The sequence below is a fragment of the Anarrhichthys ocellatus genome, unplaced genomic scaffold, assembly GCF_004355925.1.
Source record: "Anarrhichthys ocellatus isolate YVR2014 unplaced genomic scaffold, GSC_Weel_1.0 scaffold37, whole genome shotgun sequence".
NCBI classification, from domain to species: domain Eukaryota; kingdom Metazoa; phylum Chordata; class Actinopteri; order Perciformes; family Anarhichadidae; genus Anarrhichthys; species Anarrhichthys ocellatus.
In genome coordinates this window covers 1,670,019-1,691,761 of record NW_022280067.1, presented here as the reverse complement: position 1 = coordinate 1,691,761, position 21,743 = coordinate 1,670,019, and the positions used below count along the sequence as shown (strand labels likewise).

The window sequence follows — 21,743 nt, the reverse complement described above, 5'->3', positions numbered from 1 at the left end:
TTAGGGCTGCACACAACTATTAAGGGTCGCCTCTTTCTGTTTGTCTTCCTGCTGATTTATAGATAGCTTTCCATAAGCTTTGCCAGGGGACTGCTTGTATTCAACAGTAAGAGATCCACTGTACGCCAGTCACTATGTGAAACTTTTATGAGTTGCCCTATGACTTTTTGAAACAGTGGGAATAAGTGATGTTGAGTTTATCAATCATTCACCAAAACCGCACATTAATTCTTCATATGAGATATCCATCCGTGCTGTTCCATGATATTCTAAAAAGGTACTGTCTTCTGTTTGATTTCCGCTCATGCAGAAAACCATTTTAGGCTACTCCTATGAGAACATGTGGCAGGGCAGATATGTTACAGTGCACAGCCTTCACCACCAACTACCAGCAATGTATGTGTCCACGGTAGATGAGTACTTAATGCATCTTCTTTAGAGCCCATTAGACCTAAATGATCTCCTTTGTTAAGATCCTTTTAGGGTATGCCACCAGCATTTATGATGACTTTGTGTTTGCATCCGATTATTTGTATTGGGACCTCATCTTGTTGACTCTGCAAAATCACCTTTGTTCAATAATTCATGACGCATGCTCAGGTACATACAGTATAGTACCTATGCTGGCCGCCAACATCCATTATGCACAGACTGGAAAAGGGCACTGTGCACTGAAGATAAACATGGACACTGCGTGTCTTAGTAATCCTGAGATTGCAGGCTGTTTCTCAAACATGTTTCCAGGGTCAGCAGGTTGGCATGTTGCTTGTAAATGTGTATTGATTAAATGCAAGTTAATCAGGCTTATTGACTTGTACATATGTGTCTTCCAATGTAATTAATCTAATGAGTAATTTCCCTCGCTACATTATAACTGGGATGACTTGCTGACAAAGGGAAGTGGAGTCCATAAATCATATATTAGCTGGCTTGGTTTAAATACTGTAGGCTTCCTGCCACTTCTGCACTGGCTGTGGCAGCTATCGTTGATGAATTGAAACATGCTGGGCAGCATAAAGAGTGTGTGCCGTGGGCTTAGCAACATGGGAATGAGGGAATGTTATCAACAGATTCTCATAAAAGCTTTGCTCTTCCGCTTTTATGTTAAAACAGGATGTTTAGGAAAGGTTTATTCAATTCCCTGCTTTAATGTTTCACTCATCCACACAGTGAGTACTCTTTACAGCCACTTTCGTGTACTTTTAAACACTGAGCAGCTTCATTTGTGAAGTTTGGGTCAAAATGAACAGCAGCTCATTAAAATGTGTCTCTGGCGAACGAATGAAGCAGCCTGAGTATTTGGTCTTTGTCTATTCTGCTGAAAAAGACAGACTCACTTTGATCATGAAAAACTTAAATTAAACTTAAACTTTCTGTTGCCAATAGAGTTTGAATAGAGGTTGAAGTTGGAGATGGTATTTCGGGGACTCAGGGTTCCTAAAGTAGAAGTCCAATTTATTTCCTTCATAGACAGTGGCAGGTGACTGACAGAGCACTTCAACAGCCTGCATAGACATGCATCTCTGCTTTAAAAATCAATAAAAAGAAGACAAGCATCGGCATTAGAAAATATCTGCTTCTTTGATAAAAAGTCAAATGTACAGGCCTTTGGTTAACTACTGTATTACTCCCAACATGCACTTTGGTTTAATGTGATGATTCTGATACACCATGTCACGACGGTTAGATAGAAGAAAAAGCACAGTTGTTAGAAAACTGAAGTAGTTCTGATTGCCATCTCTTCTCTTCAACAACGGCAGCTGATTCTCATTGGTATTGTAGTATTTAAAGCCATTTGCCATACCAAGGTGATGTAAAAAACATTATTTCTCAAAAACAAAATAGGTTAAAAATGATTTAAACTGGTGGTCAGAAAAAGGATACATTTTCCAGGAGATACATGTGTTTCTATTTTAAAGGGCACTGGGGATATGATTGAAGGATTTACTTCTGAAGTGGGAATTCAGAGTGGGTAAAAATACTTCCGTAACCAGCAACTCTTCCCACCTCACAACTCTACACTACTGTACATGAAGGGGTATTCTAAAATTGCGGGATTGTGACATATAATTATAAAATGTAACATCAAACAGTCATGCTAAAAAACTATGTCTCACTGTGTCACGTCTTTGGTTGACAGTTTCAAGTCTGTTTCACCTCTGAGGTGTGCTCTTTTTTGTACCTGTAACCACACCAGTGATGTCATGATGTACTGACACATCACTGTGTACACTTCTATATCACGGACGCAATGTCATGAGTACTTTCACACAGAACGTGAATATTATGTGGCAACAAAAGTGACACTTTTATTTTTCAGGACAATTCAATCACGTTGTGCAGAACGGGTTGAGTTGCGCCTCTATTCATAAAACAAACACACAGAGGTTCCATAGTCAGAACAAAGGCAGCAAACTATATTACTCCTTTGAACCTTGACGAGATCAGAACCACAATAAAAGCCCTAGACATAAGATTCGTAGGCGAGTCTTTTGCATTTTTGTGTTGTTTATTTTTTACACCCACGTGTTAAAAGCCTAAAGTTACTTGCTTTACTCTAGTACACCAAGCAATATTTTGTGAGGCAGTGAGAGTGTTACTAATACAGTCCAAATTCAGATTTTCTATTAAGACTGGGGAATCCAAACCATTCTCCACAAATTGAAAAGTAAACTTCCCCATCATTAAGGCTACTTCAACCTGCACTGTCTTTGTACCCCCGAGTCCCAAAACATGCAGAGCTCATCAAGAATGGGCCAAAATAAACGGGGGCAAGGCCAGCTTTCATCCACTGCCAGAATCCATGTGCTGCCCCAAATCTTTACCGATCCATCGACTCGAGCAATAAAAATGTTCATCAATGTCGTCGGGGATAAACAGCTAATGGCGGTCCAACCACCTCCATCAGTCCGTGGCACCGTTCCTAATCTTTTTAGCAGACGACAGTGTGGCCACAGAGAGATCAGACCTCACTAATCCAATTCCACTTGTGTCTAACTGGGAGCTAAAAGAACACAAAGTGTGTCGTCTGTTTAACAGCGGCAATCTAATTGGAAATTATTCTGCACAATTCGGTGAAGGCGATGACACATTCCTCAGAGGAGATGTTAGGTTACATGTTAAACAAGCCATGGCACTCTGTTCATGGGTTACAAATGTGAACAATTTGAATTTGGTTATATTTTGTATAGTTTTTAGGGCCGATTTGCCTCCAAATGTAGTCTCCATTAATCGTAATTACTTTATTAATGTTCTATCTGCTACATTTGACAAACACAGCTCACATCGGCTCTTAAAAGTAAAAAAAAAAAAAGCATCCTATCACATTATGGCATCATAGAACAGAAATAATTTATTCTAGCAGCCCTCATTGCCACCCTCTGAAGCGAATACAGCTGTAGAGTTTCTGCCTGTCCCTGTGTTACGTCCGTCCATTGTCATGTTTCCAAGGCTTTCTTTCCTGGCACACTCTCGCTGGTGAGCTTGCTGAGTTTGCCCAGGATTAAAACTCTCTGAGCTCATGCTTAGAGACTGGATATCCTCCATGACTGGTCTGCAGCTTATGCCAGAGCGAACAGTTTGACAACATGTTACTTTATTACCAAATATGGTAATTCACATCCAGAAGCCAATGCACTATACCCATTTCTCCATGGAGCGGCTGTTTTTGCTGGCATTGGAATGTGACAGCAAAAGAATGAGGACCAAAAGGTTTTTAATGGGCGAGACATCTACGTGTGCCTCTTCAATAGGGAACTTAGAAATGTTTAATAAAGGAAGAAATGAAAGGCACAAACAGCAACATTTAAAAACGGTGAGGATAACGGTGAGGATTGTGGGAAAAGCCGTTAAGCCTTCTGTCACATCCGACCACTTTCAAATGAAACCAGGGAGGCTTGCTCACAGAAATCCTCCTCCGAACACAGAAAAAAAATAAGTTACTGCCTATTTTTTTTTTTCCCCCGTGCTGATGAGGTCACCCTTATTAGTCACCGAGAGCAAAGTGTTGAAACAACTCTTATTGCTCTTTGCTGGGTCTGTACGCTGTGGTAAATGCAGTTCTCACTTAATCTGGGAATGTTTAAGTAAGATAAAGACACTGTCGACTTGGGAACTTGTAATACTGACATTGTAGTTACAGACAATAGTGCATAGAGCATAACAGACTGATTTTTCTGTATTTGGTTGTTGCTGTGGGTTGGTCTAAGAATTTCTTTGGAAGGTTGTTAATTCTTTCATCAGTAAACCAGTAATAACAAAGGAAATGGGTCTTTGAAGAAGTGAGGAATGGCCAAAATGTCCTCACTTTCCAAAGATGTCCTCGCTCAGATGGTGAAAAAGTCTTTAGGTCCTCACTATGTAGCAAGCACAAAGACATACACACCACAAGTGAAATTGTTTGTCTGATTGAAAGTGGAGGACCCAATTTGCTGTTGTGAGGTTTTGGGACTTTTAGTAAGTTATCTATGAGATTGTTGGGCTTGCTAAAAATGTCTTTTAGCTTATGTGGTTATCGGAGGCAGCTTTACAAGGCAAATTCAAACCTTTAAAATTCCTAATGAATTTACACTGTACCAACAAATGTGCAAAGTGACTACTCTTACTTCCACGGAGGAAACAAACATTATGGCAAACCTTATGGCAATAGAGAGTGGACTAGGATTTTACTTATTCATTCATTTATTTTCCTAATTTATGATTATTAATTGAGTAAAATGTTTTTTTAATTGAGTAAAATACATTGTTAATGAAGTTAGTATGTTGAAATTGGTAAATAAGATCGAAAAAAAATGTAATGGTAACTGTCTGATCCAAAATAACACTGAAATAACAGTTAAAATCACTGACTTCACTGATATTTGCCATGGGTGTGCAGTATGCTCAGTGTAGACAGTACCGCAGCATTTAACAGAAAACTTGTGTTGTCTTGTCTAAAGTTTGGGTTGGATTAACGGCTGGACTCTGGAAAAGATTCTCTTTGTACCAACTGCATACTTTGTTCCTGCAGTAGTTCCTGTACATTACATTACTAGAGATGTACAAGTGACACTCTGTGGTCATCAAAAGGTGCTAATCACCTCATTATCATCAGCTGTGACTCTGGATCTGTGTTTCACCTTCAAAGGAGAAAGTGCGCCCTGTGAAATATATTTAGCCGTCCCAATTAGCTGACCTCATTTTCACCACCATGGCACTGAAGGCATCTCCTCCGCTCCACCACATTAGTGCCCGGTCACTGATCAGAGACTCAATTTGCATGAACTGGTAATTTATTTAGTCTTTAAGCAAGCTTTTATAATTCTGTGTTCACTTCTTTGCAAATTAAGTTAGTTCGATCATCTCAAATGAGACCCTGAAACAGACATATGAGTACACCAAGGTTTGATAATAAGGACAATGAGTATAAAGACATTATTATATTAATATTTTCTGCATGTTTAAATATGATTGGTATCTTACCATACTTAGGCTTTAAGACATCTGCCTTTTTTCATACTGTACAATACCTAAAACAATTTAGCCCTAGTAACTCAATGTTATGGGGAACGTTTGCATACATTACATCTTTTTAATTAATAATTAGTTTGAAAAATAACTGTAAAATCAGGAAATAGAAGTAGCAATACAGTTTAATTGCAGGCTTTACAGTAGTTTTTTATTCAGCTCTAATGATTGATTTAATTAACAGTGGACAACACTGCGATATGTAATGGAAGACCCCCAGAGGCCCACTGCATCAGCAAAACTATGAATCAGTTTAACACTCACACAGACACACACACACAGACCACGTCACTGTGGTGATGATCATCAGCAGTCCAGTCACAGCGAACAGAACTGACTGTTAGATATCGCACCCTCTCCAACACTCCTGTTCTCACCAGAGAAAAGGCCTCTGGGCTATGGGACTTTTATGTAAAACTGATCTGTCACCAGTTGAAGAGAAAGCTTAGAGCCACCACTCCTTCTGTCAGAGAAACCTAAGCACATTTGTCACTGATATAGTTGCTGCACGGCTAGATTTTGACCTTGTATGCCTCCAAAAAAACTGTACAAACTAGTTGGTTTGTCAGTCCTTCAAAACGACGAATTATGACCAAAACAATTTGCTAACCTGGCTGCTACCCGATGTTTAATGTATGGTTTAGGCAACTAAACTGCTTGGGTAAGGTCAGGAAAAATATCACTATCAGAATTCAATAAATCAATACGTTGACTTTTGGTGAGAAACAGGATGGGAACCATAATCCCCAGTGTCCGAGTCATACGTATGCTTTCTATACCCGACCACATCTCCAGACTTCTTCTTCAGGCGTTTTGCAGCGGTATATTGTCATGGTTTTTCAGCCTTTGATATTAAATGAAAATATATTGGTTATTTAAAAATTATGTCGATTGTCATTTTTTGTCAACGTCAATGAGTGTACACCAAAATATTCTAGGGGCATCCTTGTCACATAAAAGTCTTAGTCATGTACAGGACATTGTCATCAGCAAATAGTTTTATAGTATTCATACGGCTCACTACATTTCTATTGTGAACCAATCTGCCAAATTTTCACTGTCAATTTATCTCATTTGTTAATCTTGCAATATCTGCTCCTGGTAAGTAAATCACGATTAATGTTATTACAGTTCAGCCAACTCAAACCTTGTGATTGAATAGAAGGTTGGACATTTTGGGAAATACACGATTTCACTGTCTTGACTAGAGTTAGATTAGGGGGAATCGGCAAGCACGGCTCTGCTCAAAGTCAACACAATCTGCCTACCAGCACCTCTAAAGCTCACTATTTTACATGTGCATGATAGCTACTTTACTTATCAAAAGATATTATTGTAAATATAATCACCAGGATTGCCAGACTATTTATTTTTCTAATTCATCCTATACAGCAGACACATTTCACGCATTTAAAAAGAACAGCATGTTTTGGCTCCGCTTAATGATTTTGTACCGCTTTTAAGGCCTTTCAGAGTCCTCCTGTCTGTCTTGCACTGAAGCAACTCAAGGACGCTTTCAAAACAAAAATCATCGCTGTCTTCCTTTTGTAATTTCAGAGTATTTCCTTCCTTATCACTGCATCTCAGACAGAGATGTTTCAGCTCTCAGCTGAAATCTGCTTCACACCATTCCCAAAGACGTCTTTAGGTTAAACGCCCTTTGATTGAATTGATTCATAAAAGACTGTATATGCTTCACCATATTAGGACCTGCAACTCTTGTGGGAAATAAAATATGCATCAATAACCTATCGAATTTTAGGAGTACAGGCAGTGTTTTATAACTTCAAAGACCTTTGTTTGCAGCCCATAACAACATGATCTGCTTTCATTCCCTCTGTAGACTGTTGCCAGGGTAACATATTTCAGCCATGTTCCCCCGCTACACTGCAGAAAACATTCATCTCTGCACGTCATTTCATGTCGTTTTGAGGCTTTGAATGTCAACTTTTCTGAAAGCAACTGAAGAAATGAGCCAAATGGGTTAGATTCCTGCTCCACAGCTGAACTTCTGAAAATCTTGTCATTGTGAAATCTTTTTCTGGTAAGAGAGGCATATATGCACTGCAGCACTGCAGGCTGCTGCCTTGGGTGACAGATCTCAGTGACGCTCTTGAGTGGCCGATAGGAAGACTTCTGGGAGGTGTCACTGTGGACCAGCGAGGCGCACTGGGAGGTGTTTTTGTCTGCCTTCGAGCAGCTCTTCCGGCAGCTGGTCTCGACAAGAACATTACAGCTCAGTTCTTATCAACTTCTGACTGCCCCTCCTCCCATCCTATTTCTCTCTGTCTCTCTTTCTCCCTCTTTCACTTTGTTCACTGACCTGTTTCCTGGAGGCTTTCTGACTGAGGCTGTGGATAGAGGATGTAGGTTTCACAAGAACGGAGTCTGATGAATGTTTTCCATAATATAGGCACAATATGCTATCGTTGAACAGCTTCCTCAATGTCCCAATCGTCCTTTCAGCTCTGCCTTTTGTTGTTATCTAGACACTTTTGAATGCTTCACCAGTAGGGATGGGGTAAGTAGCGACTGTGTGCAGAGCCTTGGAAGCTGACAGAACAGCTCAAATATGCCAGTTATTGGCAAAGTTGAGTAGCTGCGTCACTTACCACTAACTAACAATGTACAGTTCATGCCAGCATTTCTCCTGTGAATTTTTTATCAATATCATTAACAACATCCAAACAGCTCCGCTGATGTTATACATAAAAGTCAGTTTATTCATGACTACTCAGCCAGTGAATAAAATTCTGTGGCACTGGAGGAGCTTTTTCTAGTCTGAAAAAAATAATCCAAGTGATGCCAGCAGGGTTATCTCAGCTTGGAAAAATCTTTTACAACATCCTCTGCAATAGACTCAAAACAAAAAGATGCCATCAAGTTGCATTGGTGTGATCCTTTTGGAGCTTGATAACAGTGTCCTCTGAGCTATTGAAACCCACACTTAATCTGTCTCTTGCGAGCTTTAAGGTAACAGCAGTATCATTTTGATATGAGTGTAAAAAATCACATCTAACTTTCCTGATCCCCTCCAATGAAGGCAGGATGACCCTTTTACCGTTAAACACAGCGGGATGTCACTGAAGGTGTGTGAGTGTGTGTGTTGCCCTCAGATTGATCTGCTAGCCGAAACAATTGTGTAGTAATTCCCTGTTCAGTCATGCAAGACCTGTTTTAAACACTGATCTGGATTGGAACTTTTAAACACCGCACATTTCAAAGAAACACTATTACATTACATTGTTGGTCCAACGGGGATTCTCAAACGTCAGATTAAGTAACACCTAATCTTGCAAAAAGATTTAAACAAAATCCAACAAGCAGCAGCCTATAAAAGGCTTATTTGTAGCTATCACACTATAATTATGCAGTGCTTTGAGAATATATTTTTTTAGTATTACCTATCAGAAACACGGATAAGTCTTAGATCTTAAGAAAGAGAAGCACTGCGTTGTGTTGCTGTGCAACATCCATCCCACTATGCACAATACACTCCAATCCATCCCACTAAGCACAATACAGAATTCTGCAGCGTTATTGATTCTGTGAAGTCGGCCCATTCATCACACGCAGCTACTTTGTTCGCATTCCATCTGCCTGCTGTAATAAAACATATTGTACGTCCACTGACCTTTAGCGGAAATGCCAAAGCAGAGTTGAGATCTGCTATTCTATGTTCTAATGATCTTGGAACCTGTCCGAGCAAAATTAGTTACATCTATAAAAAAAACACGGCTTCATCCAGCGTCTGAGGGAGCAGCTGCCATAGAAACCAGACACTGAGTGCTGAAGACGAATAAGGACAGAATCAACGAGATGGAGCAAAGCAAAGAGGCAACGCGCATGATCCTGTCTTAGATGGCTCCTGGTCAAATTACTTTTTATATCATAGGTAACCTGAATCTAAATATTTTCAGAAACATTGTAAAAAGTATGTGAACGGTACCCTTTCCCTCTTATTTGTCTCTCATTTCCCTTCTGTAGGGGGTTCCTCCCTAGGTCGCTCAAAATGACCCCAGGCCTCTCATCAGCTCACCATCTCCATTGGGCCCTTGACTCTTCCCCTCTGTCATGGCCCTTAGCTCTTCCCTCTGTCCCTGACCTTCACACAACCATCCAGCATCTATTTATTTCAATACGTGAATGAATACATTCAGTGTGACAAGGTTGAGACAGTCTTACATATTACTTCTACTTCAACACATGAGGCTGTGTGGTTATCAAAATCAAGTATTCTCTTAGTCCACTACCATACATTACCATACTTAGTTGATTAAGATACGGCCCTGCTATCAATTTCAAATAAAAGCATTTGTTTAATATATTAATACTGGCCAGGGATGAGGCCAGCGCAAACTTATCTAATTGAGGCAGGGAAAAAAAAGATTGTGTAATTACTCGTACTCTTGATCACGTATCAGCTCACATAATGAATAAAGCAAAATGTAGAGACCATCAGCATCAACAAATTGATGCAAATCAATTCTTCTTTGTTGTTTGTTTAATCTAGGTTGAGTTCAAATAAATGAAGTCAACATTCCTGTAGAGGTTAGGATTGTCATGAGTGAGTACACCTCTCTTGTCTTTTTTATTTAAAATGAAAAGCCTACCAGGAACTGCTAAATAAAACTTAGCAGCATATTGTTGAATAAGCATAACTGATATTGTACAGAAAGAATTCCTACTATGGAAACAGGTTAACATGTACAATGTTTAAAGTTTGCATTTACAGCACAGCATCAACTGCTAACTAAAATGGGAACAGAAACAGAAAACACTTCTTACTAAAATATTATGAGATAAACACATACATTTGAAATAAAGGACTGTATCTTATATTAGCCTTTTTTGAAAATACAGCACAGCACTTGAATCAGGTCGATAAAATACAATGTACTATTTGAAATGTATGTTACACTATACTATAATGCTAACAGAGAATATGACATAATGAAACACTTAAAAGGAGATGATGAAATGGAAATTGACTGTAGAAGACAGCAACTCCTGAATCATGAATTCATTTTCCATAGACTGTCAGAGCAACTGATTTGTTAGCCACTCGCTAATCACGTGAGTCCTTAGTCACCAGTAGTCATGTGAGTTGCTAGTTGGTCAAGTTAACTATAACCACGATATTTTCTAATCCTAACTAAATGGTTTTGTTGCCTAAACTTAACTTCCTTCGATGAGGGGCGTTTATTATTGAAATGACACTATGCATGTAACAAGTGGAAACTGACACGACGTCCCTGACGGCTATCAAATTTGACACTAGAGGTATTTAGAGTGTCATATGTCGGGGCTACTGATAGGGCCTCTGTTTTTGACGAGTTGGGACTGAGAATGTGTGCTTAAAACACTTTTGGCATTGTATCTTTGTCAAAGCTTTGAATAAGTGGCGGTGAAAAGTTCGGTAGAAAAAGATGGAGATTACACAACTACTTCAAAAGGAAAAAAACAGAGTTGTGACCTTCCGGAGGCTTCGGTTTTCAACCATAAAGTGAGCATTAAAAAAGTAAGCTTGGGGTTGCAGCTGTGGCCCTTTCATGGGATTTGATGTCTTCCTCACTCTGTTGTGCAGAAGGCTGCTTTGTTGTGCAGGCACTAGACAAAACATAACTCGTTATGTTAGGAGAACAATGCACCATGACATAGTAATACTTCCTCAGCAGTAATCTTTTTGCATGGCTGAAAATGAAATGGCATGTACAGTGTAGCGGTGTATTAAGGTATTAAATGTGATTAGGATAGTCATTTAGTGGAAATTGGGAGGATTATGGACAGAAATAGGTATTTCCCTTACTCTTTTCAATCAAACTTTCCTTGATTAAGCAGCTTAATGTGGGTGAGTTGATGATAAACTGAACAAAGTATCTGAAATGAAGTCTGGATAGTGAATTGGCAATGAATTGTCATTGTAATTATCCTCTTGTTTCGTTGTCTAGATCTTTGAAATAAATATCTTGTAATTCTTCATTGACATAATATTGGACTGGAGCATGGATCAGAGTGTGAAATCTACTCAGGAGAACTGTATTATCATCTGCTTAATCTGCTTAGTTATCAACCTGCAGACAGCACTCTCTGTCAGATGGTCCGACACTTTGGTCCAGAATGTATCTACAACTATTGGATAGATTATCATCAAATGTTTATGGTCCCCAGAGGATGAAGCACACTTACTTTGGTGATGCTATGACATTTACAGCTACGGGTTAAATGTTTCATTGACATAAAACGATGTACAGACATTCATAGTTCCCAGATGTTAGATCTTAATGACGCCTGATTTTTCCTCCAGCACTACAATGAGGTTGACATCTGTGGTTTTCAGTAAGATTGCCACCTGGCACCTGACATCTGGTTCAGACTAGGGATGGGCCTGTATTGATATTTCAATATTTTAATTATTGTGGTCAACATTTTCGTGGTAAACAGTATTATCCATCATCGAATGTTCCCAAAAGACAACTATTAGTGATAAAATACAGTGCAATTACTTCACACTATATTCTCATCGGGCTTAATCAAACCTAACTGAACAATGAACTGTGTCATACTGGCTGCTATTAGTTCTTTTTTTCACGTTTTTTACCTTCCTTTTTTTCTAAATTTTCCAAGATTTAGCTGTCTTGCTTTTTCTGACAATGATCATGAACTGCATCTGTAAAGGCGCCATTAATTTAACCAGGATACAAGCAGAAGCAATATTATACAAATCTGAAAATCCCTGTTGTTTTTTTTCACATGAAAGCCCCAAAGGCAGAGCAAAGAGACAATAAAAGGTCATCATCTGAATAGATTTGATTGGATGTAATGCTATTACTTTATTTTCTCTCCAGCCAGAAAATGGTAAAATCAGAAAATGTCATAATGTATGCAGCTGCCCTCTTTTATCAGTGTTTCTCCTGCTGTTTCATCACAGCAGGTCGGATGTGGAGCTGCTACGGTAAGTGCTCTGAGGGCTGTTTTTTCAGCATGCGTAATCTCTAAATGTTTAGGCTGGATTGGACTGCTACATCATACTGTAGGTCCAAACCCATCATGTTCTAAACTCAGAGCCATGAGCGACATTACTCTTACTCTACTTTCACTGTGTTAAAATTGGAGACGACAGTTGGGAGTCAGTCTGGAGTTGCCTCTTGCCTGCTGCAGTAGAACACTCTCTGTCTGTCTGCTGCCTGAGTGTGTGCGCGGCTGAATAGATCTGCTCTGAGAGTTTGTCTGTACGTGTCTGTTTGTTTGCCCTCTCTTTCAGACACCTGCTGCCCACAATGATCTCACCTGCCAGTGTACACTGGTGCTGACCTCGCTTTTGTCGACCCGCCGCTAGCCGTATTCCTATCTGTCACTGTCATATTTCACTTGTATTTGTTTTCTTATCTTAACTCTCCATGTCATTGTCCATTTAAAGGTTTTGTCCCAGTACCTAGTACATTCTGTCTGTCCTTGGGGTTTATAGCTTTTAGAATTGATTTTACTGTTGGGAATTTAACCTCATCTGAGTGTTTGAGGGTGACAGTGGTGAGTACACTACATTCAGTTAGAAATTATGGTTTTCAATCTATACTTTTTTGTAATATTTAGCTTTTTGGGCCTTTTTCTTAACACAGAGCACCATATTGTTTGTGATTGATTTAGTTGCTCTGACAGAAATCCTGATTACATTAAGTGCTTTCCTTTTAGCATTGCTGCCATTTCTGCTGACTACAACTACTACAAATGTAAAGAGCTACTAAATACCCTATTACAGCGTCAAAATGTAAACACATTTCACCGGTAACTGTAGCTTACCAGCCAAGGACAGACAGTATTTTGTTGCGTAAAAAATAAAGAGCATTCCATTTAACTTTTAAAATGACCAATCAGGTATGTCGTAGATAAGGACACATTAGCTGAAAAGCTAACAGTTTAAAGTGTGTGGCTCTTTGTGTCAGGCTGCTTCCCTCAATAATCAATAATAAAATAGTAAAACGTTTGTGTGCAAATTAATTGATTTAATTGGCATAATGACGTGAAATCATCCGTCTATCAAACGGGAAATAATGTCATTCCGATTTAGTTATTCTAATGCACAGGAAGGTTTTGCCAAAATCAAGCCAACTATACGAGATAAACATGCTGTATACAAAACCGAAACAGAAAACAGAGGTGTGTTATTTTAGGGCATCATTTCGCAGTTTAACCTGCAGCTGTTTTTTTTCTCCGGAAACTTTTTTTGGAATCCTTTCTGCCACCTGCTATCATTTTTGGGGACAGACTGTTCTCTTTCATTTTTATCTCTGAGAGCAGCATGTTAATCGACCGAAACTACACAAAAACCACACTACAACATAAAAAGACCCCCGCCCAAACTATCCTGACATAAAGACATAATGTAACATCTCCTGCCACCCTAAAATAACAGAAAACTGTCCTGTTTCCAACACATGAACACACTGAACAGTCCACTGAACCCATCCCTGATCAAAGAAACTGCCCACAGACTGTGGCCTTACAGGCCTTCACATGGTGAAACATCCATGGCTCCTTTAATGGGGACAAACATCATCTCAGAGCCAGGCCTTAGAGGAGCAAAACAGGTGGATACATGGCTGAAAATCAAATCAATGCTCCCTGTGAGTCAACAGACACACAACTTTGTGATCATAATAAACAGTTCTCTGCATTGGACGCTTTTTTAACTTTATTGACCAAATTTTTTTTAGGTCCCTAAAAATAAAAAACAAAGACATTTTTTTATTCCTATATTGTAAAAGACTCAGACTTCAGTGTAATGTTAATTTGAAGAAATCAGTTAAAGTTTTTTTTTTCTTTCATATGTTCTGGAAGTGCAGGGAACATAGACAGTACATCACTTTCACAGCTTGCACCTTCTGATGTGTGAGAAGAATTATTTGCGATTGAATGAAATGCAACTGACAGGCCGACAGCTGCTGAGATACATTGGCTAGAGTCCAGGTGAGACCTTTTGTTGAAGCCAAATCATCAGGGGACAAGTTATTACAAGTGCACAAAAGCACTGTCTGCAAAATAGACAGTGCTTAGCAGCCCCGCTGATGACATAAAGAAATGTTTCAAGCGGCTCTAGGCTCTAAATTAAGTGGACAAAGTTAAGAGACAGGGCTGAAAAAAAGAGCGCACCTTCGAGGAAAAGTACTCTTCAGCACTCCATGTTGATTCATTGGGTTGTTCGGAGGCATGACACTAGGTTTTTCAGAGACACACGAAAGGTTAAGCTGGTGAGAAAACAGCTGAAGTCAACATTACACAGAATGAAGATGCATTATGCTTATAATTAGAAAATGTGGAATCATTATGTATAATGCTAAACAAAGCGCTGTCAGTTTGCAGACATTTGCTTTTTGTGAATTAAGTAAAGTGCTAATAGACTAATATCCTTATTATTGGGTTACACTGGAGGTAAACGTCTACTCTGCCGACAAAAAACAGACACTCTATAGTTTTTTCATGATCGTATCCACCTTTAGCCTGAAGTCATCCTGCTCTTTTTGAAACGACACAGCTGAAGACAGTCGCTCCTTTACAATACATTTTCATTTTGCTCAGCGAGACATAACATTAGAACCACACGGAGCACAGGGACATGTCTGTCTGCTCTCTGCACTCTTGCTCCGCTTATCATACTTTAAAGTCATTCTGTCCTGTCATTTTCATTTAGTATTTCCAATTCTTTTATCTTTCTCTCTCTTTCTATCTACACACACACACACACACACACACACTCAAATCTTAATAAGTTTCACAAGAACACCCTGTAAAACCAGACAAGGCAACCGGATCAAATCTTAATCACAATGATGGGAAGGACAGATTCCCTTCTATGCATGCTAATGAGCACTTCAGCAGAAAAGGTCAGTCGGTGAATTAAAGTATATGTCTTATTTAAGTGAAGCTTAAGACAGTCAGATTCATATCCCTAGCTCTTTAGAAACGCTTTGTGAAATTGCTAAACACTTGTGAAAAATAAGCCCAAGTTAATGTAATCCAATTTGAGCTTTTTACTGTTTTATTTGAATGTTCTAAGACAAACAGTAAATCAAATCTATAAAAATGTGTTGACATTGGCCATGAGATGTAGCAAAAATTGTGTTGTTTAATTTAATTTTTTAAGGAAATTTGCTTGAATGTGTTGTATTTCAGAGTATTTTTATCTGTCATATAACCTCGGTTTGCTATTAATTTATTTATTTTTTCTAAGTTGATACCTAAATGACTTAAATGTGCTAAAAATATGACCAGCTGCTTATGTTTTCATGCCTCTCTAAGCTGCTACTGAATCTCCATTCAACCGCAGGCTTGTGGATGCAGTTGTGAAATGATGCTCTTCATCATATCAGTGATGAGTTCGAGATGACAGCTGATTTATAGTCACTCTAGCCAGCCTGCCTCTCCAGGACCCGGTGCCTGACTCTTATGATAGATTAAGCTTCTGCCGCGTCGACAGCCCTACTCTGAAACCTCACTTATTCACATACTGAAACAGTTAGAGTAAATGGTTGTTGCTGTCGATGCTGTTGTCGCTGTACAAGCTGTTAGAGCTTGATAAAAGGCTGCAGAACAATGAACAAGTTGTTTATATTTTTTTGAATGAATGATATGGGAGAGGACATCTAGATAGTCGGCCAAGGATAAAGCCTCGGTTACATCTTTGTAGGATAAGGATCTCTGTTCTGAGGAGACAATCTCTGGATGTCTTTTTGCCATCGAAAGTAATGCAAAGTAACAAGTAATGTCACACTGGTGTGCTGGTAGACAGGAGAGGAGTTGGTTTACTCTAACATTGTGAATGAATGAATGAAACCCAAGTCCTAGTAACTGAAGTCACCTTTTTCTGCCGCATGGTTGCTCAGCCAAAGGATGGGACCCTCCATCTGGCAATGAAAGCCTATTAGGTGACTCCGTATTGCATAAATTGTGCGTCATGAACTGAACTGGTGTTTATAATCAATTGGCTGTGATTCATTGTGACTAAACAGTGGATGAATAGTAACTGGAAACTCATTTGCATATCAACGTATGTAAATTGGTTTGGACGTCAGATGCAGTTGAAAGCTCTGGAAAACAGCAAGTAAAAGGACCTTGATATAGATTATTATGTCAAATATGTATGTATTTTGAAATGAATCTCTGGTTACTCTCTTAAAGCCAGGAGGAAAAACATGTCTTTGGTGTGTCTAGTGAATTGTGCGACGCACTAGTCACTTTCACTGGAGGACAAAAATGTTTATTTCTTGCCTAGCCTAGGGCAAAAGCTGCTGTCGAGCCACCTTCCTCAAAGGAGCAAAGTAAGTCAATGGATACGAGACAGGAAGGGACTTCCAGCTGGGAGCCTTTGAATCTCGCTGTAAGTGATGCTATCTCAGTCTTGTGTTTTTACGAGAACAGAGTGATAAGGGCTTGGTTGAGGGCTGTATTCAGGGCAAGCAAAGATCCACAGAGGGTTCTTTAGCCTCATTTTCTGACCAGCCAGCTCCCAGGCCTATTTAATATTTCACGGCTTCCTCTGAAATGGAGGAAAATGCACTTAATTAAGTGTGAACAATAAATTGGCTATAACCAATGCTCCGCTGCACATATACGGTCGCTTTAAGCTTTTGATCATACAGCAAGGTTCCTGACTGCATGCGCCCCTGAGATGCTATGTGCAATGCAGATGCATGAAATTACAGTATGACGCAATTCAACCATGACAAACTCGAACTTTGAAGTGTTAAATCGCTGGCCGGCCGTCAGTGACCTCAAACTGCTCTGCTGCTCTCCGAGGAGGAAGAGTGGTTTGCTTTGAAAGTGGTGGGAGTGAGAAATAAAAGCACGGGAGCATGCTATAGCATAATAGGAAGTTTGATTTGGCAGGCAAACACGTGTACATAGCCAGGTGGAGAGTGATTTAAAAGCTTTTCACTGCATTAAAGGAAAAGGTCATTCCTAAGCATACACTGCTAATTATCATTAGTTGGCGATGTCCATTTTGGTGTAGATAATTTAACAATTTGCGATAATACCCAGAATGCCTTATAATGATCATGTGCTGCAGTTGTGTAGGTGGTTTGTCCAATTAGAAAAAAAAGTGTGAGGATATTACTGAGCCTTAGTCACAAAATTTGTCAGAAAAGGTGTCATATAGACTATATGATATAGTACTTTGCACTGCCGATGACAAAAGTGTAATATGTAGCTGTGTTGCTCTCTACTGTAGAGACTGATTATTGGAAGTTCTTGCAGAATTTAGGCTTAAGAGAGTTCCCGACCATTCATGCTCATGACCTCTTTATACAAAGCAATGTCTATTTGTGAACCGTCATCAGAGGGTGCATAACTATGAGTTCAGTAGTATTTTAGTATTTCACTGAAACAATGCAAAGGTTAGAGAGAAGACTGGCAAACAAGCATCACTTTGTGTTGCAAAATGTTTTGCCCTTTTTTCAGCCCTCATAAATGAATCACTACCCCTTCATCTTGTGGAGGGGTCGTGTCTACTGTTTTCTGTTGATGGTTTAACACATCTGAAATATGTAATCTCATTAGAGCTATTGCTCCTCTATATAGCTGGGGGACTTGAAAGAACAGTCAAAGTCACAACAGATATATCCTGACTTGTAGTATGTGTCAAGCTCTTAAAACACTAATTTCTTCATTTGCCATAAACCAAGCTGAGATAACCCCGATGACACCATCCAGGGTTATTTTCTCATTCTTCCCTCCAGAGCCACACAAGACACCGTACCACTTATCACAGGCTGAATTGGATTCTTCATGACGAGTACATTGACCCCCCTCATGTGTAAATTGGTGCAGTCCCCCTTTAGTCTTCGGTGCAACTGTGCAGGGAATATTCCAGTATGATCCATTATGTCTGTTTTGACAGTTTGTCCACGGAAAAATAAGAAAGTACCACTTTCGAACATGGAGTTCTCTATAAGAGGCAGCGTGTATCTAATGCATTTATTAATGGTCGGAAAATAACGAATTGATGAATTATAGATCATAACCTGGCAACCAAAACGTTGTCCTTAAGAGATTATCGCTGACCTATAAAGCATTTATAAACTATTAGTTGAAAAACACAAAACCAAACAGCATGATGGCCCCAGAATCCACCATATATATATATATATATATATATACATATACGTATATATATATATATATACGTATATATATATATATATACATATACATATACGTATATATATATATACGTATATGTATATATATATATATATACGTATATGTATATATATATGTATATGTATATGTTATTTCTAACAGCAGTGTCGTGTTTTAAGGTGCATTAGTCATTTAACCACATGAAGTCTCAGAGGTGATCTATTCTAGGAAGTGCAAAGAAGAATATTTTCAATGTATTGCTCTGGGTGGACAGCACACCACTGCACACACACACACACACACACACACACACACACTTTACATGCACATACTCAGTCCCAATGATTCCCCTGGTCTTGGCAGCAGATGCACGCCTGTCCAGATGAACTGTTATTGATGGAGGAATGTATCATCCTTCCTCCCACTGTCTCTGACACACTGCATTGATGAAGTATGCTGCTGAGCAGGCCAAGTACAACCAGAGTGTGATATGTCTGTGGGTTACAGATCCCTTTTGTCAAAATCGTATTTAATAATCTCAGATAAAGTCTTTGTATTATATTGGACTGTCAAGAAAATAAAAGACTAATACACTTTATAAGAACAATAAAGCACACAATTAATTAAATTATGACAGAAGTCAGGAAATATCTGATTAAAAAAATATGTAAAAAAAGAGTTCTGCGCCTACATTTTCTCCTGAGACCTTTCCAAAACATTGTGCTACATACACAGTTTGATCAGGATTAACATATTGCGCTTCAGTTCTTGTGGTCCACTTCAATAACATGTGATGTAGCTCCACATTTTCCCTCATGTCTCCCTCTTCATTAAAGACAAAAGTGCTTTTGTTTGATCCAAAATGAAAGCTCACACCTGACACACAGCCACAGTATGCAGCAGCTCTGTGGTAATGGAAGTGTGTGAGGAGCTCAACAACAAGCTTACAAAAACCTATGATTTTTTTAGCTTTCAATATGCCACGTCACATGCAATAGTCCTCCCTTTATTCTCCACTGCGTGCAGTCTCATAAAGTACATTTTAACAAAAGGCAAAGTGGTGGCATTAATACACTATAATTACACAGGGAGGTTGATTGTGAGGCAGACTGCCATCTACTGGCATAACCCCACCCCCCTCCACTCCCACTCAAGTAGACGATTAGAGGAGTTATATAGTGTTCATGCATGCACATTTTGGGAAAAAAACAAGTATATGTGCTCCACATTTAGCCTGGGTGCTGTGTTGAGAGACAAAAAAAAAACTATTAGCAGCCTTTTTAATATTTAATGTGACAGCCATTCACTCAGCTCGGCATCACTAATCAAATCTGCATCCAGCCATTCATTTGTCCATTTTCTACAGCCTCTAATTGCCCATTGAGGGTCATCAGTTACTGTGTGCAGGTTTTAGTAATTTGCTGTTTAAATGTTAGCCCAACGATAACTGAACTGGAGCTGTGTTGTTGTGGCATATGTGGAAGCCAGCAGTCTTCACGTGTGCCATAAATTAAGAATGGGATAATTAAAAACACTTTACTGGTGTTGATTTTTTTTCCCCCAGAACTGATTCATAATGTAGTTTGTGTTTACTTTAAGACATGTTGCATTAGGTTCACTCCCTGACCTTTCTCGAGCATATAATAAAAACATGATAAGAAATCAGACTGAGGTTATTAATTATATGCCACCAGACGGACTTAAAACTTCAACTAGCATAAATGAAATGCTACGACTTTCATCATAATTGATTAAGACAACCAAGTTAGCTGTTTATAAGCAACTGTTTAATAATTTAACAGAGTTTATGTAACACCACACACATTAGGTGTGGAAGGAAACAAATTGGGTTTCATATGCACTTTTGAATATGTGAGATAATAAATCTAAAACAAATCAAAACAATTGTAAAAACAGTTAGTTACACTAATTTATTATAGATTAATGTAGCTTGCTGTCAAGTGTAAATAAGTAAACAATATTTCCGGAGCCCCCCCAACAAATCCTGAAGGCTCCTTTTCAGAAGGGCATACAATGTTTTCAAACAGGAGCCAATGATATTTGTATGTTCGACATCGACATGGCTCGCGCTGTGATCTGTCGGATACAACGAGGCTCTCCAAGCAGGAAGCTTTTATATGGTAATGAAATCGATTGGACCGATGCGCGCACCAATCAGAAGCGTGTGATTTGTGTTTGGGGGACTGTTGAGAGGAGTAGTCGCTTGGCAACCGCCTAATGAAATGTATGAGCTGTGCCTATTAAAAAAAATCGCGACCTTCGAACCTATTTGCTGCCTTTTGTTGCAGCTATTTCAAAGAAAATACTCAGCATGGTTCTTTGATGCAAGGGAGTCACGATTTCAACTGATTCGGACCAACAAAAAAAACTCCCCGCTGTCTAATCGACAGGAATAAGGAGTTGGGTGTGAGACAAGCTGTCTTTTGAGTCGTGATTTGGTCAATTATCCTCTGCATTTTCCCCGAGGAACTGACTCTTGAAGGGCCTCGGTTGTTAATTCAACCCATCCTCTTAATCCTCGATGTACGTTACAGCGTCGCTCAATGAAAATCTGTGTACGTATGCTGTGCTATAGGAGCCAGTAATGGATGAACACCGCTTATTCTGAGCCGAGACAAGACGTGACATCGCTTCACACTGCAAGAAATGTCCATCTCAACATGTCACATCGCGCTTTTTGCTTCAAAAAACGTGGGAGAGAGAAGAAAAAAAACTATCAATATGGCGATATAGATTGAATCTGCTTTGATTCAAGTGCTGGTTTTCTTTTTTCAGGGAATAAGGGAGAAATAAAAGTCAGATCTAGAGATTGGTAGCCAATCGAAATGACATTTGGTTCCAGAAACAGGTTGATGTTAATTAGAATCAAGTGCAGTCCGACTAAACTCTCGTTCCTCCACTCACTTTGGTGAGAATCATTCGGTTTAAAAGGCAGTTGGATGAAAAGAAGCAGGAGGATCGATGTTTCTGCAGCATAGCTTTGTTTGAACTCTGAATCTGAAGGAATGGGAATGGGATGGATGTGACTGACTGTTACTGTGGAAACCAACTTTCCCCTGCCTACACGATGATCACCCCCC

At 39.2% G+C, this 21,743-nt stretch overlaps 1 protein-coding gene across 7 annotated transcripts in view; it reads right to left on the bottom strand.

The window, feature by feature from the left end:
* Positions 1-21,743, bottom strand: part of gria2b (glutamate receptor, ionotropic, AMPA 2b) — a 47,949-nt gene that overhangs the window by 25,196 nt on the left and 1,010 nt on the right. The gene's annotated exons all lie outside the window — the stretch shown is intronic.